Source organism: Choloepus didactylus, chromosome X, assembly GCF_015220235.1.
Source record: "Choloepus didactylus isolate mChoDid1 chromosome X, mChoDid1.pri, whole genome shotgun sequence".
NCBI lineage: Eukaryota > Metazoa > Chordata > Mammalia > Pilosa > Megalonychidae > Choloepus > Choloepus didactylus.
In genome coordinates, this window is record NC_051334.1 from 8277016 (window position 1) to 8302371 (window position 25356).

The following is a 25356-nucleotide window of genomic DNA, read 5'->3' on the forward strand; positions in this document are numbered from 1 at the left end:
CTACTTTAGTTTAATGCTATCTTTCCTTTTGTTGCTTTCTAGCTGTCATTTTTTTTCTCTCTCTTCCTTTTTTCTTTTTCTTTTGTCTTTCTACCTTCTTTGACTCCTTCTTTGTGGAAGAAATAGAGATATCCTTATATAGATAGTGGGGATGGTGCTGAATACATAAATAATGACTATACAGGGAACCGACAACTGTTTACTTAGGACGGAATGTATGGTGTGTGAACAAAACCATCTTAAAACAAGGGGTTGATGAAGAAACCTTGAGGACACTATATTGAGTGAAAGAAGACAGACACATAAGGACAAATATTGCAGGGTCTCACTGATATGAACTAATTATAATATGTAAACTCATAGACATGAAATATAAGTTACCAGATATAAGTTACCAGGATATAGAACGAGGCTAAAGAATGGGGAGCGGTTGCTTATTATGAGCAGAATGTTCAACTAGGTTGAACTTAAAAGTTTGGAATTGGACAGAGGTGATGGTAGCATGTTGTGACATTAACTAACAGTGCTGTATGGTGTGTGAAGGTGGTGGAAAGGGGAAGCTCAGAGTCACGTATGTCACCAGAAGGAAAGTTGGAGTTTAAAAGATGGGAATATATAAAACAGTGAATCTTATGGTGGACAATGTATGTGATTAACTGTACAAATATTAGTAATCTGTCTCATGAACTAGAACAAATGTATGACACTATACCTAGAAGTTAATAATAGAGGGGCATATCGGAAAAATATATACCTATTGCAAACTATATACTACAGTTAGTAGTATTTTAACATTCTTTCTTCAACAGTAACAAATGTATACCAATGCTATGAACCAATAATGAAGGGGGGTGGTTAGGGGTATGGGAGGATTTGAGTTTCCTTTGTTTGTCTTTATTTCTTTCCTGGATTAATGAAAATGTTCTAAAAATTGAAAAAAAAATTAATTGTGGTGATGGATGCACAGCTGTATGATGGTACCATGGGCAACTGATGGTACACTTTGCATCGTTGGATAATTGTATGGTATGTGAACAATCTCAATAAAAAAAATGATCAATCCTATTGGTTCCAAGTCTGTGGAACGAAGAGCTGTGTCCAGGGACACATCAAGCAGTGCCAAAATGGAAGAGATTGCTGCTTTGTCCACCTCTTATTCATAGACCCAGTTGTGAGCACAAGACTTGTAGTCAACCAACTCTTCGGGCTTAAACCATAAGACTGATTTCATTTTCAGCACTTTTTACCGAATCACTGCCATGAATGATGCTCCTGTCAACTTGAATGCAGAAGTCCCCACGAGTGGTGCCTGGCTTAGAATCTGCTGGATTGGTCTCCCCAAGCATCACTCGACCTGTCTTCACCACATTCAGTCCCTCCCAGACCATGGCCATGCCTGGCCCTGAGTTCATGTACTTCACCAGCCCTGGGAAGAATGGACAGTCTTTCAAGTCAATATAGTGTTACTTCAGGTGGTCCTCGGAGGCCCAAAGGAAATTCATGGCCATGAGGCAGAAACCCTTCCATTCAAAGTGCTTGATGATCTCACCCACCAGGCCGCGCTGCACACCGTCCGGCTTGATGGCGATGCAGGTGCGCTCGGTGTTGGCCACGGTCCGGGAAGTTGAATGGGTGCCAGGCGGCGCCAGGTGGTGCCCACCAACACTGAGGTTTTAACCAACCAAATCCATAGGTTAAAGTTCCCATTTACCCATCACCTATCCTTAGCAATTCTTCCAGGAACCTTGAGTGAAATGGAAGAAGGCAGGTAGTAGCAGGGTGAGTAGGTCATTTTTCTTGACATAAATCCCAATGAATTAAACACTGTTTCTTTATCCTCCTAGCACCTTGAGGGCTAAGGTTTCCCAAAATCTGTTCCCAAAGTGTCCACATTTCTCTAGGGAAGTCATATTTTATGGTATTCTTAGGCAATAGACGTGCCTTTCCTTAGAGCTGAGGCTCCCACAATACTTGTGAAATGTACTAATCCACAAGGTTTACGTGTAGAAGTGGTGGCAAAATTTTCAAGGCTGCAGTCAGGAAATAAGAACATTCTGTGAGTCCCTCACAGCTGTAAAGAGAGTCAAATCCTGGAGGTTGCCATGCTTCCACCAAATTAAACACTAAGACACGTCGTCTGTTTCGTGTAAATGATGTTGGCAAGGTAATTACTTGAGGAATTCTCATGAGGAAAACAAAAACCTTGTAGAATCTTGATCCACAAAGCAAGAATTTTTCTATTAGAGAAAATCATTGAGACATTTGTGTCTCCTTGTTCTGTCAAAACGTGAGGTAGGGAAGCTGATCTCATGGATCGGATGCCATGGGTTTAAAAGCGCAGCTATGGTTTTTCCTTAACCAGGTGTTCTTTGTAATCGCTGCTTGTTGTAGCAACTGGTCATGATCAAATTATGCCCTAGGAGGATCTTTCACTTGCTGTCATTTTTTCCACATTCAAGTGCTATGAGTTAAAAAAATAAAAAGCTGAAAGCACATATTACAAAAGGGCGTCTAGGAGCCAGTGGTTATTGCAGACTTCAGAATTTGCATCTCCCATGGCACATTCCTTGAACGGAAAACAATACTTTTAAGTTAGTCTAGGCATTGTATTTGCAGAGATAGAAGTTTCCAAACATGAGAGCAGGAAAAATAGCTTTTGGCAAGTCATTTCCATGAGCTATCTTTCTTTCCCAGAGCATAAAGGGAAGAAAGTAGGTGGGAGAAAAAAAAGACAGAAGCTACTTAATCTGAAAGAAATACCCTGGATTGTTAACTCAAGGAAACTAAATCTTAAATCATAGTAGTTTCATCATTACTTGCTTTAAAGCCAAAGCTTTAGTTCAAGTTGAAAAGACAGAGTCAGACAATGGTGCCAACACATGGTGTGATTTTTGATCTAGGTAAAGAGCTAATTCTACCTATTTTCTCTTAACATATTGCTTTATAATGAACATGTAAGAAGAGAATCACATCCCCTTAGACCATAGACTTTAAGCCTTGAGTACGCCTCAAAATTTGTGAGAATTGCCCCCATGAAAACAGCTCTCTTAGATGATCTGATGAGATGAAACACTATTGGGCACCTCATCCTTTTCCTTTTCATTCTTAGAATATGATTATTCTTTGAGCCCCTTGAAGGAATTCTACATGATATAGGAATACTACATAAATAAATGTGCTAGGACTGAATTTTTAGCCCATTCCACTCAATTTGTCAAATATTTATTGAGCAGCAAATATATGCAAATGGTTTCCTCCCTATGCTTGCCTGCAATGGTAGAACATAACATTGATATTATGTGCTGTTTATCAAAGGTTTCCTATCCAAATCCATCTCCATCCTGCTCTTGTCCAGCTATCCCTATCCCCATTTCCTCCTTGCTGACAGAGTCCCAATTTTGGGGGCTCACTCTCCATGTGTTCATGTATCCTGGGATGGGTCCTCATCCCAGCCTCAAGAAAGGAATCTTAGTTCCAGTCAACCCCCATGATTCCTTTCTGCTTGTCAATATTAATTTGTGTATGGGCAGGTGTTGCAATTCTGAGTGAGAAGGGAGGGGGGAAACTACTGGTAGGAAGCACTGAAAATGCTTCCTATTCTTAAAAAGATACTTGCGGAGGAGTCACTGCTCTTCTCTGCCTCTTGATGTTGCTGTAGGAGTAGTGATATCAGGGGCTACTGCAGCCACATTGTGACAATGAAGGAAACCAGTCAAAGCACAAGATGATCAACCAAAGATAGCAGACAGCAAAGATCAAAGGAATCTTGCACATATCACCAGACCACTGAATTAAAGAGCCCTGGAATTGCCCTACATTTGGGCTTTTGAAAAGTTAAGATAATAAATTCCTTTACTATTTAAGCCACTTTTGGTTGGGTGGTTGGGTTTCCATTATCTTACCAGTGGATAATCCAAAACTCTGTGGTAGGATGTATTTTTCTACTTACATTTGCACAAGCTGTGTCATGTAATGGCCAGGTATCCTTACAAGACATCTCTAGAAGTTTTGAATTTATGTGTTTTTAGTGGGATCTTAGACAGGAAGTGTAAGACAAGGAGGGAGTTCAGATTACAAAGAACTGTGGCTCTGTAAACAAGTAAAATCCTTAAAGAAAAATAATGCTAACTTCTCAGTTATAAAAGCAAATAGTAATAATGAAGCTAATAATCAATGCATACTGGATTCAAGTCACTCATTTTTAATGCTTAACTTACATAGTTATAGACAAAATGGTAGTATCGGTTGCTTAACCAACCCATAAAAATAATAAGTTTTCTTTCTTGTTTAAGGCCACTAAGAGAATTTATTATCCCTCTTTGAAGAGATGGTAGATCACATGTAATATAAACACTAAAAGATTTGAGAGTTATGAAAGACTGATCATTAAAAAGCACTCAATTATTGCAGAATATAGTTAGGCTAATGAAGAAATTTAAATGAATAGTATAGTATAGCTGATCAACTCATGGTCAATGACTATAAATTTCTATATCAAATTAATATCAATTAATGGTAAATTTTTTGGCTTTTCAGGACATAAGGTCTCTATGGAAACTCTTTAACTCTGCCATCATGGTGAGCAAGCAGCCAAGACAGTAGAGAAACCAATGGGCATAGCTGTATTTTATTTAAACTTTATTAACAAAAACAGGCAGTGAGCCAGATTTGGTTCACAGGCTGTAGTCTGCCAACTCCTGTCTTAAGTGAAGACCTCTTAAACTACTGTTCCATAGCTTTCCATTTGTAAAAATTCTGTAAACACCGACCAAGAGAACTTTTAAATAATTCTGCAGGCTTGATTTCAAATTATCCAGAAGGCCTAAGTTGGTTTAAAAAAAAAAAAGAAAATAACAAAACACTCAGCTCAGGACTTAATTTCAATACATACTTATTTGCCTTTATATCACTCATGGGGAAATCAAGAAAAAAAAAAGCAAAACTGGAAGCTCCTATTCATATTTCAAGTATGAGCCTTTGCAATTATCAAGTTTACTTTGGGGCCAAGATCCCAACAGAGAGAATGGTATAGTCATGAAATCTTTGAGATGTGCCAGAATATTTCAGAAACTGCAGTGACAAAAGTTTTGTTCAAGATGCCAAAGCCTTGTGCAATAGTAGTTGCTGCTCCAACAAAGATATATAAATATTGGGTAAATGTGACCAGTGGAGACAAGACTTTGGATAGAAAACTATATTGTCTGAGAATGTAAAGGAAGCCACTGGAGAATGCTGAGGCACAAAGCACATGGCTTAAAGAATCACACACGATTCTCCTTGCCTGCGTGTTTGGCACCAGCTTGGAGTCAGAGAGCAGCACATGCTTGAGAACTTTACATTGTAAAAGCCCTGGGGTATGGAGGAGAGCGTCCAAGAAGAAATTACAAAAGAACTCGCAGGGAAACCTCTGCCATGCCCGGCCTTTCCTTGAGTAGGTGGATGAGGCAGCCTCCATCTCTAAGGGTCACAAAAGATAACCTGGGCAGATCAAATCCACCACTCTAGCTTTTAATAATCATTGTATTTGTATTTTCTCTACCAATTGATGAGAAACTCCTTGAGTATGGACTACATTTGATGTGGCATTGTCTCCTCCATTGCAGCTAGAACCTAATGTCCCACATATGTCCTCACCCCAGCTTGGTATTATGAGAGAGACAAAGGTTCTAGAAAGAAAAGGCACCAAATGATTAGGCCACTGGTCTAGCCTTAGCCTCATTCCTATGGCCCTAAGGAAATAAAATACCCCCATCCACTTCTATGAGGCCCCAAGAGCCACAGCAAAGAGCAACTAAAGGCTTTCTATACTGATATTTTTGTTGTTTTCTTCTTAATTGCCTGTTCTCGTTCTATCTGCTAAGACTATGTTTTCTAAACTGTTGGTTATAACCTATGAATGAATCATGAAGACTTAGTAGGCCATGGTCACCAGATATTAGAAAATGAAACAGAAGCAGATCAAAGAGAGAATATTATAGAGAATATCAAAGTGTATCCTCGATAAAGATAAGCACTGCTCAGTTCACAGGTTTCTTGGGCTAAGATGTAAAATGAATTTCTCCCACCGTGGATTGTGGACAAAATGTTTGCAAACCACGGCTCTAAGAAATAAACTTAAGTCTGTGGTGCATCCTAAGAACAGGCTACAAACAAGATGGACCTCTTCTTTATATGAAATAGTATTGTAAATGTCTTTGATAGATCAGTAGGAAACAGGCTGCCTTGGGAGTATTATTTTGTTTTTTCCAACAAAGGAGTAGCTTCTGTCATTGAAGACTCTGATGGTCTTAGGCACGGTGGGAAGAAGGGAGAAGCGCTGAATTGAGGAAAGCAGTTTGGGGAATTTGTGGCCACTGTTCTGTGGGTCAGACGTATTAACAAATCATGAAAATTTAGCAGGTCATGACCAGGGGTGACATAACGATGGAGTGAGCTACCCTGAGGGTCATATAAAGGCAAAAGAAGGGACAGGCACATGATAAAGTGATGTAGTGATGATGCTAATGACAGTGGTGGTGATTGGTAACTTTTATTGAGATCTTATATGATGTCAGGAGATACCTTATGAGGCAATCAGTCAAAGTTGAAAACTGACCTGGCATGGGGTGAAACAGAAGGGAAGTATTGAGGTTGTTTCAAATCACTACTGGTGAAAATGAGAGAAAGTTTATGACCAACAGTTTAGAAAACATAGTCTTAGCAGCTGGAATGAGAACAGGCAATTAAGAAGAAAACAACAAAAATATCAGTATAGAAAGCCTTTAGTTGCTCTTTGCTGTGGCTCTTGGGGCCTCATAAAAACTTAAAACAGTTCCTGAAAAGTGAAAAGAGGAGCTTAATTGTAATTGAGAATATACACCCATTCATTCATTTACCTCTCAAACATTTGCTGAGGGCCAGTGGTGTACCAGCAGTGTGCCTGGTGTTGGAGATTCAAAGATAAATAAGACATAGCCCTACCCCACAGGAAGTCACAGAGAAGGTGACTGTGGGCACTTAGAAGACACAGCTAACTCCACAGCTCACACAACACAGACATTTCCTGAGGGCCTCTGTTCTGGTTTGCTGAAGCTGCCGCAATGCAAAATACCAGAAATGGATTAGCTTCTCTGAAGAAAGGCTGATGGCATGGGGTTCCTCTGTCACATGGGAAGGCACATGGCTGGAGTCTGCTGGGCCTCTCCCGGGGTTAGATTCTGGTTTTTTGTTGCTTCCTCCAAAATGTCTCTGGTTTTCTGTCTTAGCTTCCCTCTCTCAGCTCCTGTGTATCTTGCTTGTTTCTCCCAGGGTGTTTCTCTCTAAGCATCTGGGGATCCTCTCTTAGCTTCTCCAGGACAAACTCTGGATTTCACCTCTTAGCTTCTTGCCTGGTTCAGGTTTCAATGGCTATCTGCACCTCCAAGCACCTGGGTCTCTGTCGGCCCCTGAGCTCTCTTAAGGACTCCAGTAAACTAATTAAGACCCACCTTGAATGGGCGGGGTCATACCTCCATGGAAATAATCTAAAGGTCCCAATGGGTTGCATCTCCATGGAAACAACCTAATCAAAAGATCCCACCCACAATGAGTCTGCACCCACAAGATCAGATCAAAAGAACAAGGCTTTTGCGGGGTACATAATAGATTCACACCAGCACAGCCTCTAAGCCCAGTGGGCTACAATCATTCCTTGATCACCCCTATTTGGCTGTTTGTCTCCTACCGACATTTTTACCTACAGTGGAGTTTGTGGATTCTGCCCCAGGTTTCAACTTCATTTTACTAACAAAAAAAGCTTTGACAAACAGTTCTAGCACATGCCCTCTTCCACAGGACACTGCCAACAAGGAAAATGTAGAAATAGGACTTTGATATGTTCGGTCTAGGGGTGTTGTATAAACACCCAAGCTCAATTTCTTGCCCACCAGGTTGCCCTTTATTTTCTAAATCAACATTTAAATCAAAAACCAAAGACCACTGCAGCGCCAGCCCACCAAGAATATCATTTTCTCGATTTCATTGAGTTGTTTACTTGGGTTTTACTTTGCCCAAGGGACTACGGTATTGGGATCACTTTATAAGGAAGTGATATAATTGAGCAATTTTGAGGCATCAGGTTACTCTTTTATTGGACTATTATCCACATTTTCTTAAACCATCAGCTCTTCCTCATTCCATGATACTGCTTTCAAATTAAACAAAGACTTTCTCATTGTGATATCTGAAATTTACGGAGGCAAGAAAAAAAAACAACAAACAGCACTAGAGAAAACACAAATACACATTTTTCTTGGATGGAACTACCTGGCTTTCCATACTTGTTTACAATGAAATGAGGTTAAGATATATTGTCTATGGTGTCCCACAATATTGACTGTGGCAGAAATTAGTCACTTCCTTTCATTTTACCTTAGACCAGGGGTCGCAAACTTTTCCCATAAAGGCCCAGAGAGTAAATATTTGAGACTCTGTGAAACATATAGTCCATCACAACTATTCAACTCTGCCATTGTAGTACAAAAGTAGCCACAGACAACATGCAAACGAATTAGGATGGCTCTGTTCCAATAAAACTTTATTTGAAAAACAGCCAGTGGGCTGGATTTGGCCTGTGGGCCAGTTCTCTAACCTCTGCAGTAGACTGGTTGTATTAAACTTTTATCAAAATAATATTAATTGAGCCTAGCACTCTACCTGATCGGTAACAAGTACTGTGGTGATGTGCTTTGAATAAATGAATGAATTGTGGGTCTATGAACAAATTCATTAACTTCTGTTCATGCTTAACTACTGTTTTGCTTAATTTCTTGACTGCACTCCCTGCATTTGTATCCTGGCTTTGTTGCTAAGGTTTGGACCATTTACCATCTAGTCTGGTCAAGAACCTATGCCAGGAGCAGCCTTTTGACCAGACAGACGTGGTCCATGAGGGCTTCAATGGGACAATCTCAAGTGCACAGAGAAAATGCTCCTGATAGAAATGATCACACGCACTGGAAGCCCTCCTGATTTCTATCACTAAACATGGTTCTAGGTTCTCGATTGCATCTTCAAATGCATCTTCAAAATACCGTAACTTCAAACAGGGTAACAAATTTAGCTGATGGGTCACTTTATAAGAATTACGGAAATCTTATTAGTTATTCAATTTCCACTTCTACTGGCTAAATGGACACAGAGGAGGCAGGAGCCACAAGATGTGAGAAGCCTGGGTCCCTGAATAGCTGGGTGCAGCAGACTCTGCCCTTCCCACCCTCATGGACCACCTGCATCAGGAGGTGAGGTGAGTAAGGAAGAAACTTCCCAGAGTCACAGCCCTGAGTGGTGGTCAGCCCCCCACCCAACTAATATCAGAAGTACTTATCTCAGTTTTCTAGGGCTGCCATAATAAAGCACCACAAACTGGATGGCTTAAAACACAGAAGGCTATTCTCTCCCAGTTCTGGAGGCTTGAGGTCTGAAATCGCGGTGTTCGCAGCATCATGCTCCAAGGGGAGAATCCTTCCTTGCCTCTTCTAGCTTCTAGTGTTTGCCAGCAGTCCTTGGCTTGCAGACGTATCTGCTTCCATCTTCACATGGCCTTCTCCCCTTTGTCTGGCTGTGCCTGTGTCCCAATTTCCTCTTCTTATAAGGACGCCAGTCATGTTGGATTAGGACCCACCCTAATCCAGTTTGGCCTCTTCTTAACTGGTCACATCTTCAATGACCTGATTTCCAAATAAAGTCACATTCTTAAGACTGGGAGTTAGGACTTGAAAATGCCTTTGGCAAGGGGGTTTAAACAATTCAACCCCTAACAATATTTGTGGGATACATTCTTAGCAGAATGGTTGGGTCATTTAAAACTTAAAGAGAGTAGTGGTCAAATTGTCTCCCAAGTCACTGCAAAAATTTAGACTCCTAACAACAGTATATGAGCATGCCTGCTTCCCAATAAAGTATATGATCCAACTTTTGGAGCCATGGCAATCTGAGAGAGAGACAGAAAAAGTTCCTTGCTGTTTTAGCTTGTATTTCTTTAATAAATGTGAGGTTGAGCAAATTTTAAAATATTTATAAGCCACTTGTATTTCTTTTTCTGTAAGCTGCCTGTAATTTACCTATATTTCAATTAGATAGCTTTTCTTTTTCATATTAATTTGTAATAAAGCTTTATATAGTAGAGAAATTAGTCTTTTGCTTGTCAAATGTGCTATAAATTTATCTCTTTATATTTATTTATGTATTTGTCACACAGAAGATTCTAGTTTTTAAGTAGTGACATTTGTTACTCAGTTTATGGTTTTTGGGGAGTGTGTCCGCTAAGAAAGTCTGCCCCACTATAAAAATACATAAACATCCAGCTATGTTTTCTTCTGGTATATTTATGGTTTTGTTTTTTACCTTCAAATCTGTATTCCATATCAAATTATTTTGATGAAAGGAGTAAGGTCAGAATCCAGCTTTTTTCTCCCTGATGGTTATCCCATTGACTCCAATTCAGTAATAATCCACATTTCCTCCCTAGAACTACCATATTTATCATAGAATAAAATTTTCATATATATTGGGGTACATGTTTGAAGTCTATTCTCTCCCACTGGTCTGCCTGTCTATTCTTTTTTTTTTTTTTTTTTTTTTTAAATCTTCATTTTATTGAGATATATTCACATACCACGCAGTCATACAAAACAAATCGTACTTTCGATTGTTTACAGTACCATTACATAGTGGTACATTCATCACCCAAATCAATCCCTGACACCTTCATTAGCACACACACAAAAATAACAAGAATAATAATTAGAGTGAAAAAGAGCAATTGAAGTAAAAAAGAACACTGGGTACCTTTGTCTGTTTGTTTCCTTCCCCTATTTTTCTACTCATCCATCCATAAACTAGACAAAGTGGAGTGTGGTCCTCATGGCTTTCCCAATCCCATTGTCACCCCTCATAAGCTACATTTTTATACAACTGTCTTCGAGATTCATGGGTTCTGGGTTGTAGCTTGATAGTTTCAGGTATCCACCACCAGCTACCCCAATTCTTTAGAACCTAAAAAGGGTTGTCTAAAGTGTGCATAAGAGTGCCCACCAGAGTGACCTCTCGGCTCCTTTTGGAATCTCTGCCACTGAAGCTTATTTCATTTCATTTCACATCCCCCTTTTGGTCAAGAAGATGTTCTCCGTCCCACGATGCCAGGTCTACATTCCTCCCCGGGAGTCATATTCCACGTTGCCAGGGAGATTCACTCCCCTGGGTGTCTGATCCCACGTAGGGGGGAGGGCAGTGATTTCACCTTTCAAGTTGGCTTAGCTAGAGAGACAGGGCCACATCTGAGCAACAAAGAGGCATTCGGGAGGAGGCTCTTAGGCACAACCATAGGGAGGCCTAGCCTCTCCTTTGCAGCAACCGTCTTCCCAAGGGTAAAACCTGTGGTAGAGGGCTCAACCCATCAAACCGCCAGTCCCCTATGTCTGTGGTCATGTTAGCAACCATGGAGGTGGGGTAGGCAAATACCCCTGTATTCTCCACAGGCTCCTCAAGGGGGCACTACATCTTTTTTTTTTCCTTGTTTTTCTTTTTTTTTTTTTTTTTTTAACTTTCCCTTCTTTTTTAAATCAACTGTATGAAAAAAAAGTTAAAAAGAAAACAGACATACAATAAAAGAACATTTCAAAGAGACCATAACAAGGGAGTAAGAAAAAGACAACTAACCTAAGATAACTGCTTAACTTCCAACATGTTCCTACTTTACCCCAAGAAAGTTACCTAATATAGCAACATTTCTGTGTACTTGCTCCTACTATATCCATCAGAAATTAACAGACCATAGTCATTCCTGGGCATCCCCGGAACGTTAAATAGCTTATCTGTTCTTCTTGGATTATTGTTCCCCCTTCCTTAATTGCTCTCTATTGCTAGTTCCCCTACATTCTACATTATAAACCATTTGTTTTACATTTTTCAGAGTTCACATTAGTGGTAGCATATAATATTTCTCTTTTTGTGCCTGGCTTATTTCGCTCAGCATTATGTCTTCAAGGTTCATCCATGTTGTCATATGTTTCACGAGATCGTTCCTTCTTACTGCTGCGTAGTATTCCATCGTGTGTATATACCACATTTTATTTATCCACTCATCTGTTGAAGGACATTTGGGTTGTTTCCATCTCTTGGCAATTGTGAATAATGCTGCTATGAACATTGGCGTGCAGATATCTGTTCGTGTCACTGCTTTCCGATCTTCCGGGTATATACCGAGAAGTGCAATCGCTGGATCGAGCGGTAACTCTATATCTAGTTTTCTAAGGAACTGCCAGACTGACTTCCAGAGTGGCTGAACCATTATACAGTCCCACCAACAATGAATAAGAGTTCCAATTTCTCCACATCCCCTCCAGCATTTGTAGTTTCCTGTTTGTTTAATGGCAGCCATTCTAACCGGTGTTAGATGGTATCTCATTGTGGTCTTAATTTGCATCTCTCTAATTGCTAGTGAAGCTGAACATTTTTTCATGTGTTTCTTGGCCATTTGTATTTCCTCTTCAGAGAACTGTCTTTTCATATCTTTTGCCCATTTTATAATTGGGCCGACTGTACTATTGTCATTGAGTTGCAGGATTTCTTTATATATGCAAGATATCAGTCTTTTGTCAGATACATGGTTTCCAAAAATTTTTTCCCATTGAGTTGGCTGCATCTTTACCTTTTTGAGAAATTCCTTGGAGGTGCAGAAACTTCTAAGCTTGAGGAGTTCCCATTTATCTATTTTCTCTTTTGTTGCTTGTGCTTTGGGTGTAAAGTCTAGGAAGTGGCCGCCTAATACAAGGTCTTGAAGATGTTTTCCTACATTATCTTCTAGGAGTTTTATGGTACTTTCTTTCATATTGACATCTTTGGTCCATTTTGAGTTAATTTTTGTGTAGGGGGTGAGGTAGGGGTCCTCTTTCATTCTTTTGGATATGGATATCCAACTCTCCCAGCCCCATTTGTTGAAAAGACCATTATGACTCAGTTCTGTGACTTTGGGGGCCTTATCAAAGATCAGTCGGCCATAGATCTGAGGGTCTAGCTCCGAATTCTCAATTCGATTCCATTGATCTATATGTCTATCTTTGTGCCAGTACCATGCTGTTTTGGCAACTGTGGCTTTATAATAAGCTTCAAAGTCAGGGAGTGTAAGTCCTCCCACTTCGTTTTTCTTTTTTAGAGTGTCTTTAGCAATTCGAGGCATCTTCCCTTTCCAAATAAATTTGATAACTAGCTTTTCCAAGTCTGCAAAGTAGGTTGTTGGAATTTTGATTGGGATTGCATTGAATCTTTAGATGAGTTTGGGTAGAATTGACATCTTAATGACATTTAGTCTTCCTATCCATGAACATGGAATATTTTTCCATCTTTTAAGGTCCCCTTCTATTTCCTTTAGTAGAATTATGTAGTTTTCTTTGTATAGGTCTTTTACATCTTTGGTTAAGTTGATTCCTAGGTACTTGATTTTTTTAGTTGCTATTGAAAATGGTATCTTTTTTCTTGAGTGTCTCTTCAGTTTGTTCATTTCTAGCATATAGAAACATTACTGACTTATGTGCATTAACCTTGTATCCCGCTACTTTGCTAAATTTGTTTATTAGCTCTAGTAGCTGTATCGTCGATTTCTCAGGGTTTTCTAGATATAAGATCATATCATCTGCAAACAATGACAGTTTTACTTCTTCTTTTCCAATTTGGATGCCTTTTATTTCTTTGTCTTGCCGGATTGCCCTGGCTAGCACTTCCAGCACAATGTTGAATAACAGTGGTGACAGCGGGCATCCTTGTCTTGTTCCTGATCTTAGAGGGAAGGCTTTCAGTCTCTCACCATTGAATACTATGCTGGCTGTGGGTTTTTCATATATGCTCTTTATCATGTTGAGGAAGTTTCCTTCAATTCCTACCTTTTGAAGTGTTTTTATCAAAAACAGATGTTGGATTTTGTCAAATGCTTTTTCAGCATCTATTGAGATGATCAATTGATTTTTCCCTTTTGACTTGTTAATGTGTTGTAATACATTGATTGATTTTCTTATGTTGAACCATCCTTGCATGCCTGGAATGAACCCCACTTGGTCATGGTGTATGATTTTTTTAATGTGTCTTTGGATTCGATTTGCAAGTATTTTGTTGAGGATTTTTGCATCTATATTCATTAGGGAGATTGGCCGGTAGTTTTCCTTTTTTGTAGCATCTTTGCCTGGTTTTGGTATTAGATTGATGTTAGCTTCATAAAATGAGTTAGGTAGTGTTCCATTTTCTTCAATGTTTTGAAAGAGTTTGAGTAAGATTGGTGTCAGTTCTTTCTGGAAAGTTTGGTAGAATTCCCCTGTGAAGCCATCTGGCCCTGGGCATTTATTTGTGGGAAGATTTTTGATGACTGATTGGATCTCTTTGCTTGTGATGGGTTGGTTGAGGTCTTCTATTTCTTCTCTGGTCAGTCTAGGTTGTTCATATGTTTCCAGGAAATTCTCCATTTCCTCTACATTATCCAGTTTGTTGCCATACAGTTGTTCATAGTATCCTCTTATAATTTTTTTAATTTCTTCAGGATCTGCAGTTATGTCACCTTTTTCATTCATTATTTTGTTTATATGGGTCTTCTCTCTTTTTGATTTTGTCAGTCTAGCTAGGGGCTTGTCAATCTTGTTGATCTTCTCAAAGAACCAACTTTTGGTGATATTTATCCTCTCTATTGTTTTTTGTTCTCTATGTCATTTATTTCTGCTTTAATCCTTGTTATTTCTTTTCTTCTACTTGGTTTAGGATTGGTTTGCTGTTCATTTTCTAGCTTCTTCAGTTGATCCATTAGTTCTTTGATTTTGGCTCTTTCTTCCTTTTTAATGTATGCGTTTAGTGCTATAAATTTCCCCCTTAGCACTGCTTTTGCTGCATCCCATAGGTTTTGGTATGTTGTGTTCTCATTTTCATTCGTCTCTATATATTTAGCAATTTCTCTTGCTATTTCTTCTTTTTTTTTTTTTTTTTTTTAAAATGCAGTTTTATTGCGATATAGTCACACAACGTACAAACCATCTGAAGTATACAATCACTGGCTCACAATATCATTACACAGTTGTGCATACAATCTCATGATCAATTTTAGAAAATTTCATTGACCCATAGTATTGGTGTAGTACGTTTGTTACTGTTGATGAAAGAGTATTAAAATATTACTGTTAACTATAGTCTATAGTTTACAATAGGTACATTCTTACCATATACCCCTCTATTATTGACTCCTTGTCATAGTTTCATACATTTGTTGTAGTTCATGAAAGAACTTTTTTATATTTGTACAGTTAATCACAGATGTCCACCTCACGATTCGCTTCGTTATACCTTCCCATGTTTTAACCTCCAACTTTCCTTCTCACTTTCATTATTATAGCCCTCTTACTGCCCTCTCATTGCCAGGTTCCGGTTTTGCTCTCCTGTTCTTTACAGCAGCCAGAGGGATTGTAATGAAATGTAAATCAGATGATGTCACTCATCTGCTGAAAATCTTCCAATGACTCTCATTTCACTCCAAGTAAAAGCTAGTGGTCAGTGGTCCACAAGGCGTGGTCTCTGAAACCTTGTTACCTCTTCAGCTTCAGATTCCATACTTTTCCTCTCTTTCCTAGCCCAGCTCCACTGGCCCTTGAATTTCTCCCAATAGGCAAAGCATACATCTCTCAGAGATTACGCACTGACCACTGACACTCTGACCGTCCCCTCTGCGTGGGCCACTGGGTTTCCACATCCATGGGCGTTGTTCTTCCACCTCTTTGTATTCAGATCCTCTTAGTGAGGTACTCCTGACCACACTGTTTAACATTGCAACATTTCTCTATTCTCCTCCGTTGATGTTTGCTTTGTTGGCTGCCTTCCTTCCTTCATTCTTTTTTTTTTTTTTTTTTTTTTTTTTTTTTTTTTTAAATCATCATTTTATTGAGATATATTCACATACCACGCAGTCATACAAAACAAATTGTACTTTCGATTGTTTACAGTACCATTACATAGCTGTACATTCATCACCTAAATCAATCCCTGACACCTTCATTAGCACACACACAAAAATAACAAGAATAATAATTAGAGTGAAAAAGAGCAATTGAAGTAAAAAAGAACACTGGGTACCTTTGTCTGTCTGTTTCCCTCCCCTACTTTTCTACACATCCATCCATAAACTAGACAAAGTGGTGTTTGGTCCTTATGGCTTTCCCAATCCCATTGTCACCCCTCATAAGCTACATTTTTATACAACTGTCTTCGAGATTCATGGGTTCTGGGTTGTAGTTTGATAGTTTCAGGTATCCACCACCAGCTACCCCAATTCATTAGAACCTAAAAAGGGTTGTCTAAAGTGTGCGTAAGAGTGCCCACCAGAGTGACCTCTCGGCTCCTTTTGGAATCTCTCTGCCACTGAAGCTTATTTCATTTCCTTTCACATCCCCCTTTTGGTCAAGAAGATGTTCTCCGTCCCACGGTGCCAGGTCTACATTCCTCCCTGGGAGTCATATTCCACGTTGCCAGGGAGATTCACTTCCCTGGGTGTCTGATCCCACGTAGGGGGGAGGGCAGTGATTTCACCTTTCAAGTTGGCTTAGCCAGAGAGAGAGGGCCACATCTGAGCAACAAAGAGGCATTCAGGAGGAGACTCTTAGGCACAAATACAGGGAGGCCTAGCCTCTCCTTTGCAGCAACCGTCTTCCCAAGGGTAAAACTTATGGTAGAGGGCTCAACCCATCAAACCACCCGTCCCCTATGTCTGTGGTCATGTTAGCAACCATGGAGGTGGGGTAGGCGAATACCCCTGCATTCTCCACAGGCTCCTCAAGGGGGCACTACATCTTTTTTTTTTTTTTTTTTTTCCCCTTGTTTGTCTTTTTTCTTTTTTTTTTTCTTTTTTTTTTTTTTTTTTAACTTTCCCTTCTTTTTTCAAATCACCTGTATGAAAAAAAAAGTTAAAAAGAAAACAAACATACAATAAAAGAGCATTTCAAAGAGACCATAGCAAGGGAGTAAGAAAAAGACAACTAACCTAAGATAACTGCTTAACTTCCAACATGTTCCTACTTTACCCCAAGAAAGTTACATAATATAGCAACATTTCAGTGAACTTGTTCCTACTACAACCATCAGAAATTAACAGACCATAGTCATTTCTGGGCATCCCCAGAACGTTAAATAGCTTATCTGTTCTTCCTGGATTATTGTTCCCCCTTCCTTAATTGCTCTCTACTGCTAGTTCCCCTACATTCTACATTATAAACCATTTGTTTTACATTTTTCAAAGTTCACATTAGTGGTAGCATATAATATTTCTCTTTTTGTGCCTGGCTTATTTCGCTCAGCATTATGTCTTCAAGGTTCATCCATGTTGTCATATGTTTCACCAGATCGTTCCTTCTTACTGCCGCGTAGTATTCCATCGTGTGTATATACCACATTTTATTTATCCACTCATCTGTTGAAGGACATTTGGGTTGTTTCCATCTCTTGGCAATTGTGAATAATGCTGCTATGAACATTGGCGTGCAGATATCTGTTCGTGTCACTGCTTTCCGATCTTCCGGGTATATACCGAGGAGTGCAATCGCTGGATCGAATGGTAGCTCTATATCTAGTTTTCTAAGGAACTGCCAGACTGACTTCCAGAGTGGCTGAACCATTATACAGTCCCACCAACAATGAATAAGAGTTCCAATTTCTCCACATCCCCTCCAGCATTTGTAGTTTCCTGTTTGTTTAATGGCAGCCATTCTAACCGGTGTTAGATGGTATCTCATTGTGGTCTTAATTTGCATCTCTCTAATAGCTAGTGAAGCTGAACATTTTTTCATGTGTTTCTTGGTCATTTGTATTTCCTCTTCAGAGAACTGTCTTTTCATATCTTTTGCCCATTTTATAATTGGGCTGTCTGTACTATTGTCATTGAGTTGTAGGATTTCTTTGTATATGCAAGATATCAGTCTTTTGTCAGATACATGGTTTCCAAAAATTTTTTCCCATTGAGTTGGCTGCCTCTTTACCTTTTTGAGAAATTCCTTTGAGGTGCAGAAACTTCTAAGCTTGAGGAGTTCCCATTTATCTATTTTCTCTTTTGTTGCTTGTGCTTTGGGTGTAAAGTCTAGGAAGTGGCCTCCTAATACAAGGTCTTGAAGATGTTTTCCTACATTATCTTCTAGGAGTTTTATGGTACTTTCTTTTATATTGAGATCTTTGGTCCATTTTGAGTTAATTTTTGTGTAGGGGGTGAGGTAGGGGTCCTCTTTCATTCTTTTGGATATGGATATCCAACTCTCCCAGCCCCATTTGTTGAAAAGACCATTATGGCTCAGTTCGGTGACTTTGGGGGCCTTATCAAAGATCAGTCGGCCATAGATCTGAGGGTCTATCTCTGAATTCTCAATTCGATTCCATTGATCTATATGTCTATCTTTGTGCCAGTACCATGCTGTTTTGGCAACTGTGGCTTTATAATAAGCTTCAAAGTCAGGGAGTGTAAGTCCTCCCACTTCGTTTTTCTTTTTTAGAGTGTCTTTAGCAATTCGAGGCATCTTCCCTTTCCAAATAAATTTGATAACTAGCTTTTCCAAGTCTGCAAAGTAGGTTGTTGGAATTTTGATTGGGATTGCATTGAATCTTTAGATGAGTTTGGGTAGAATTGACATCTTAATGACATTTAGTCTTCCTATCCATGAACATGGAATATTTTTCCATCTTTTAAGGTCCCCTTCTATTTCCTTTAGTAGAATTATGTAGTTTTCTTTGTATAGGTCTTTTACATCTTTGGTTAAGTTGATTCCTAGGTACTTGATTTTTTAGTTGCTATTGAAAATGGTATCTTTTTTCTTGAGTGTCTCTTCAGTTTGTTCATTTCTAGCATATAGAAACATTACTGACTTATGTGCATTAACCTTGTATCCCGCTACTTTGCTAAATTTGTTTATTAGCTCTAGTAGCTGTATCGTCGATTTCTCAGGGTTTTCTAGATATAAGATCATATCATCTGCAAACAATGACAGTTTTACTTCTTCTTTTCCAATTTGGATGCCTTTTATTTCTTTGTCTTGCCGGATTGCCCTGGCTAGCACTTCCAGCACAATGTTGAATAACAGTGGTGACAGCGGGCATCCTTGTCTTGTTCCTGATCTTAGAGGGAAGGCTTTCAGTCTCTCACCATTGAATACTATGCTGGCTGTGGGTTTTTCATATATGCTCTTTATCATGTTGAGGAAGTTTCCTTCAATTCCTACCTTTTGAAGTGTTTTTATCAAAAACAGATGTTGGATTTTGTCAAATGCTTTTTCAGCATCTATTGAGATGATCAATTGATTTTTCCCTTTTGACTTGTTAATGTGTTGTAATACATTGATTGATTTTCTTATGTTGAACCATCCTTGCATGCCTGGAATGAACCCCACTTGGTCATGGTGTATGATTTTTTTAATGTGTCTTTGGATTCGATTTGCAAGTATTTGTTGAGGATTTTTGCATCTATATTCATTAGGGAGATTGGCCGGTAGTTTTCCTTTTTTGTAGCATCTTTGCCTGGTTTTGGTATTAGATTGATGTTAGCTTCATAAAATGAGTTAGGTAGTGTTCCATTTTCTTCAATGTTTTGAAAGAGTTTGAGTAAGATTGGTGTCAGTTCTTTCTGGAAAGTTTGGTAGAATTCCCCTGTGAAGCCATCTGGCCCTGGGCATTTATTTGTGGGAAGATTTTTGATGACTGATTGGATCTCTTTGCTTGTGATGGGTTGGTTGAGGTCTTCTATTTCTTCTCTGGTCAGTCTAGGTTGTTCATATGTTTCCAGGAAATTCTCCATTTCCTCTACATTATCCAGTTTGTTGCCATACAGTTGTTCATAGTATCCTCTTATAATTTTTTTAATTTCTTCAGGCTCTGCAGTTATGTCACCTTTTCATTCATTATTTTGTTTATATGGGTCTTCTCTCTTTTTGATTTTGTCAGTCTAGCTAGGGGCTTGTCAATCTTGTTGATCTTCTCAAAGAACCAACTTTTGGTGATATTTATCCTCTCTATTGTTTTTTGTTCTCTATGTCATTTATTTCTGCTTTAATCCTTGTTATTTCTTTTCTTCTACTTGGTTTAGGATTGGTTTGCTGTTCATTTTCTAGCTTCTTCAGTTGATCCATTAGTTCTTTGATTTTGGCTCTTTCTTCCTTTTTAATGTATGCGTTTAGTGCTATAAATTTCCCCCTTAGCACTGCTTTTGCTGCATCCCATAGGTTTTGGTATGTTGTGTTCTCATTTTCATTCGTCTCTATATATTTAGCAATTTCTCTTGCTATTTCTTCTTTAACCCACTGATTGTTTAGGAGTATGTTCTTTAACCTCCAGGTATTTGTGAATTTTCTAAGTCTCTGATGGTTATTGACTTCTAATTGTATTCCATTGTTGTCAGAGAATGTGCTTTGAATAATTTCAATCTTTTTAAATTTATTGAGGCTTGTTTTATGTCCCAGCATATGATCTATTCTGGAGAAAGTTCCATGAGCACTAGAAAAGTATGTGTATCCTGGTGATTTGGGATGTAATGTCCTGCATATGTCTGTTAAATCTAATTCATTTATCAGATTGTTTAGGTTTTCAATTTCCTTATTGGTCTTCTGTCTGGTTGATCTATCTATAGGAGAGAGTGATGTGTTGAAGTCTCCCACAATTATTGTGGAAACATCCATTGCTTCCTTTAGTTTTGCCAGTGTTTCTCTCATGTATTTTGTGGCACCTTGATTGGGTGCATAGACATTTACGATTGTTATTTCTTCTTGCTGAATTGCCCCTTTCATTAGTATGTAGTGGTCTTCTTTGTCCCTCAAAACATCCCTGCATTTGAAGTCTATTTTATCTGAGATTAATATTGCTACACCTGCTTTCTTTTGGCTGTAGCTTGCATGAAATATTTTTTTCCATCCTTTCACTTTCAGTTTCTTTGTGTCCCTGTGTCTAAGATGAGTCTCTTGTATGCAACATATTGATGGTTCATTTTTTTTGATCCATTCTGCGAATCTATATCTTTTAATTGGGGAGTTTAATCCATTTACATTCAATGTTATAACCGTGAAGGCATTTCTTGAATCAGCCATCTTATCCTTTGGTTAATGTTTGTCATATTTTTCCCCTCTGTCTATTAATATCCTTTATTGTACCCATACTGAATCTCTTTAGTACTGAACCTTTCTCCAAGTCTCTCTGTCCTGTCTTTGTTTCTCTGTCCCTAGGGCTCCCTTTAGTATCTCCAGTAGGGCAGGTCTCTTGTTAGCAAATTCTCTCAGCATTTGTTTGTCTGTGAAAAATTTAAGCTCTCCCTCAAATTTGAAGGAGAGCTTTGCTGGATAAAGTATTCTTGGCTGGAAATTTTTCTCACTCAGAATTTTAAATATATCGTGCCACTGCCTTCTTGCCTCCATGGTGGCTGCTGAGTAGTCACTACATAGTCTTATGCTGTTTCCTTTGTATGTGGTGAATTGCTTTTCTCTTGCTGCTTTCAGAACTTGCTCCTTCTCTTCTGTGTTTGACAATGTGATCAGTATATGTCTCGGAGTGGGTTTATTTGGATTTATTCTATTTTGGGTTCGCTGAGCATTTATGATTTGTGTATTTATGTTGTTTAGAAGATTTGGGAAGTTTTCCCCAACAATTTCTTTGAATACTCTTCCTAGACCTTTACCCTTTTCTTCCCCTTCTGGGACACCAATGAGTCTTATATTTGGACGTTTCATATTATCTATTATATCCCTGAGGTTCATTTCGATTTTTTCAATTTTTTTCCCCATTCTTTCTTTTATGCTTTCATTTTCCATTCTGTCATCTTCGAGGTCACTGATTCGTTGTTCAACTTCCTCTAGTCTTGTACTATGAGTGTCCAGAATCTTTTTAATTTGGTCAACAGTTTCTTTAATTTCCATAAGATCATCCATTTTTTTATTTAGTCTTGCAATGTCTTCTTTATGCTCTTCTAGGGTCTTCTTGATTTCCTTTGTCTCCCATACTATGGTCTCATTGTTCATCTTTAGTTCTTTGAGTAGCTGCTCTAGGTGCTGTGTCTCTTCTGGTCTTTTGATTTGGGTGCCTGGGCTTGGGTTATCCATATCGTCTGGTTTTTTCATATGCTTTATAATTTTCTGTTGTTTTTGGCCTCGTGGCATTTGCTGAACTTGATAGGGTTCTTTTAGGATTTGTAGACCAATTGAAGTCCTTATCTCTAATTTATCAGATCTACAGCTTCGTGGAGTACACTTTCTCTAACTAACCAGCAGGTGGCGTCCACGAGCCACCTGTTCTTCACAAGCCAGTTCTCCCCTGCTTAGCCTTTTTGGTGAGTGGGGGAGTGAGTCTTGTGGGGTCCAATTGGTGTAACAAGCTTCCGTGTGTAGTTGGTGTTGCCTGCCCTGTATATGGGGCGTGTTTCTGGGCAGTCAGGGAGGGGGGGCTGGCTCTAACAATCAAATCTCCCTGGAGATCCTAGAGTTTTAAAGCTGCTGCAATAGTCTAATCCTTCAGTTCAGTCCTGCCACAGTTTGTCTCTGCCACTGACCCACAAGTCCTTGGTATTGGCGTATGGTTCCTGAGACTTGCAAGTGGGCCCCTCTTCCAGGCCGTGCACCCCAGGTCCTCTGTTGAGGGATGACTGTGCTATGTCACAGGTGAGTGCCATCCCCCCAGGGCAGTTCTGGGCTGCTGGGCTGTGTAGGGAGGCTCCCAGTCTGCTGAAATGATGGCTGAATGGGGCTTTGTTAATTCACACTGCTCTACCTTCCCAACTCTGGGACAATCAGCTGAGGTTGAAGGGAAGGCTAATGTCCACGCCCAGTTTTGTGGTGTGTGCCTGTTATTTGAAGCACTTCCGTCACACTGGGTTGTCTGGGGCAGTTCTGGGCTATGGGGCTGGCGATGGGCAGGAGTGTTTCCTGTCCACCAGGATGATGGCTGTGAGCGGACACCCCCCTTTTCTTGGGAAGTTGTGGTGTTTAGTGAATTTTCTCAGCCGCTGGATTATTGCATTTTGTCTCAGAGCTCTCCTAGTTCTGCTCTTGACTTGACCTGCCCAAACTGCAAGTCTTTGAAGCTTTCTGTATTGGGCTTCTTAGAGTAATTGTTTTAGAAAAAGAAAAAAGGATTAAAAAAAAAAAAAAAAAAAAGGGCCCTCCTCAGAGATCTAATGGGTTATTGAAATGCTAAGAGACAAAGCAACCAGGGCCATTAAGGAAAGGTCCACAGGGCAGAGAGATCAGCTTTTCTTCGGGATTTGCATATGCGCCTCAGGGCCTGAGCTGGGGCCTGGGCTCTGCCCTTCCCCTTTCTATGTTCACCAGAACTCCAAAAATCCTCCGCTTTTATTTTGGAGTTTTTCGTGTTGTTTTTTTTCTATGCCTGTCTCCTCTCTGCTGGGCTGGCTGCTCTCAGATTCTCTGGTGTCTGGTCTCAGTCTATCTATGGTTGGAGTTTGGATCAGCAGAATGAGTTTCCGATAAGGGCTGCCACTGCAGTTCTCCCTTCTCCTTCCCGGAGCTGACAGCCCCTCCTCCCACGGGACTGAGCCTGGCAGGGAGGGGCGCGGGTCCCCTGGCCGCAAAAACTTACAGATTTCGCTGATCTCAGCAGTTCCACGTTTTCATGAGTGTTGTATGAAGTATGCCCAAAGTCAGATTGCTCTGTGGTGTCCAGTCCACGCAGTTCCTGGCTTTCTACCTACTTTCCTGGAGGAGTAACTAAAACATACAGCTCACCAGTCTGCCATCTTGCCTCTATTCCCTGCCTGTCTATTCTTGAGGTAGTTCAATACTCTTTCAATTCCTGTAGATTTAGAACATAATTTAATAAATAGAGACAGTGACCATTAGGCCTCTTTAATCAGATTTGCCCTGCCTACCCTCCTTCACTTACTCTCCCAGATGAAGTTTAGATTAAGTTAAATTATTTTTAAGAAATATGTTGGTGCTTTTTTGGCAATCACATTGAGTTTGCAGTTAATTGTATAACTGACAGCTTTATATTATTGACTCTTCTGACTCAAGAAAACAAAGTGTTTTCCATTTATTCTGAACATCTTTTTTTTTTTTATCCATTTAGATTCCACAATCCAGGATTAAAACCATACCCTTGGCTGATGTATTAATTTTCTGTTGCTGCACATGTTTAGTGGCTTACGCATCACACATTTATGAGCTTACAACTACGGAGGCTAGAAATCTAAAACGGGCCATGTGGACTAAGACCGAGGTGTCTGCAGGGCTGCACTCCTTCTGGAGGCTCTAGTGGAGAATCTGCTCCTTGTTTTTTCCAGTTTCTAGAGGCTACCCACCTTCCCTGGCTCCTGACCCCCTTCCTCTATCTTCAAAGCCAGCAACGCAGCATCCCTCTCCCTCTGACCACAGCTTGAAAAGGTTCTCCCCCTTTAAGGACTCGGTGATTAGAATGGGCCTATGCAGAAAATCTGGGATACTCTCCCTATCTCTAGGACCTCAACTTAATCACATCTCCAAATTTCCTTTTGCCCTATAACCTAACATTAATCATAGGTTCTGGGAATTATGACCTGGACATCTTTGGTGGGGGGGGTGGTGGTGCATTATTCTGCTGACCAGATTCCCTCTCATTCCTGTGCCCCTCTTTACCTTCATTGAACTCAACTAGAAAGTTCTAACCCTAGTGAGAGGAGATTGGGATTTATCCAAGACTGGGGAATTTAAAGTGCAAGATGGTGTGTTTTGCCAGGGTGTACATTTTGCATTTTAAAAGTCCCAGCCACAACACTCAAGTAGCCCTCGGGTGGCCCGAGACATTGCTCATCCATTAGTTCTTCCCTCTTCCCTCCCGTCTCCAGGACCTTCTTCCCATCCTCACCCCCACTACCTGAAATTGCTTCCTATTTCACTGAGAGCAGAGAAGCGATCTGGAGTGACTTCTCACCTGCTCTCCCCACCGTCTTCCAACTCTTCCACATCTATACCCATATAACCAATATCGGCTGATGATTATGGCTCAGGAGAAGGTCAAACCCTCCCCTTGAGCTCTGTTTCCCACCCCTGCAGTTCACGGTAGAAATTATGCCAGAGATTGCTCTCTCCTCTCTTCCAGATCCTCAATTCTTCCCTCTCTATCATGACTCCCAGCTGCCAAGGAATATGTTATGATATCATTCATCTGAGCTCTGGGAGCACCAGTCTCACAGAGGAAAGGGTTCTCCAAACAGATACCCATAGATAAATTCCCACGACGTTGTCTTCAAGTGGCAGTGAACAGAAACATGAGGTGGGACATAGTTCCATTTTCATTATATCCGCCGACTCATTCGACTTGGCATCTTTTTTCCCTCCCTTAGGTCCTGGGCTCTGGCGGCTGTATTTA

General features: G+C 39.9%; 1 protein-coding gene and 1 pseudogene across 1 annotated transcript in view; both read right to left on the reverse strand.

The window, feature by feature from the left end:
• The window catches only part of ARHGAP6 (Rho GTPase activating protein 6), a 550852-nt gene that overhangs the window by 63943 nt on the left and 461553 nt on the right, over positions 1–25356 (reverse strand). The gene's annotated exons all lie outside the window — the stretch shown is intronic.
• Positions 963–23746, reverse strand: LOC119523213 (annotated as a pseudogene).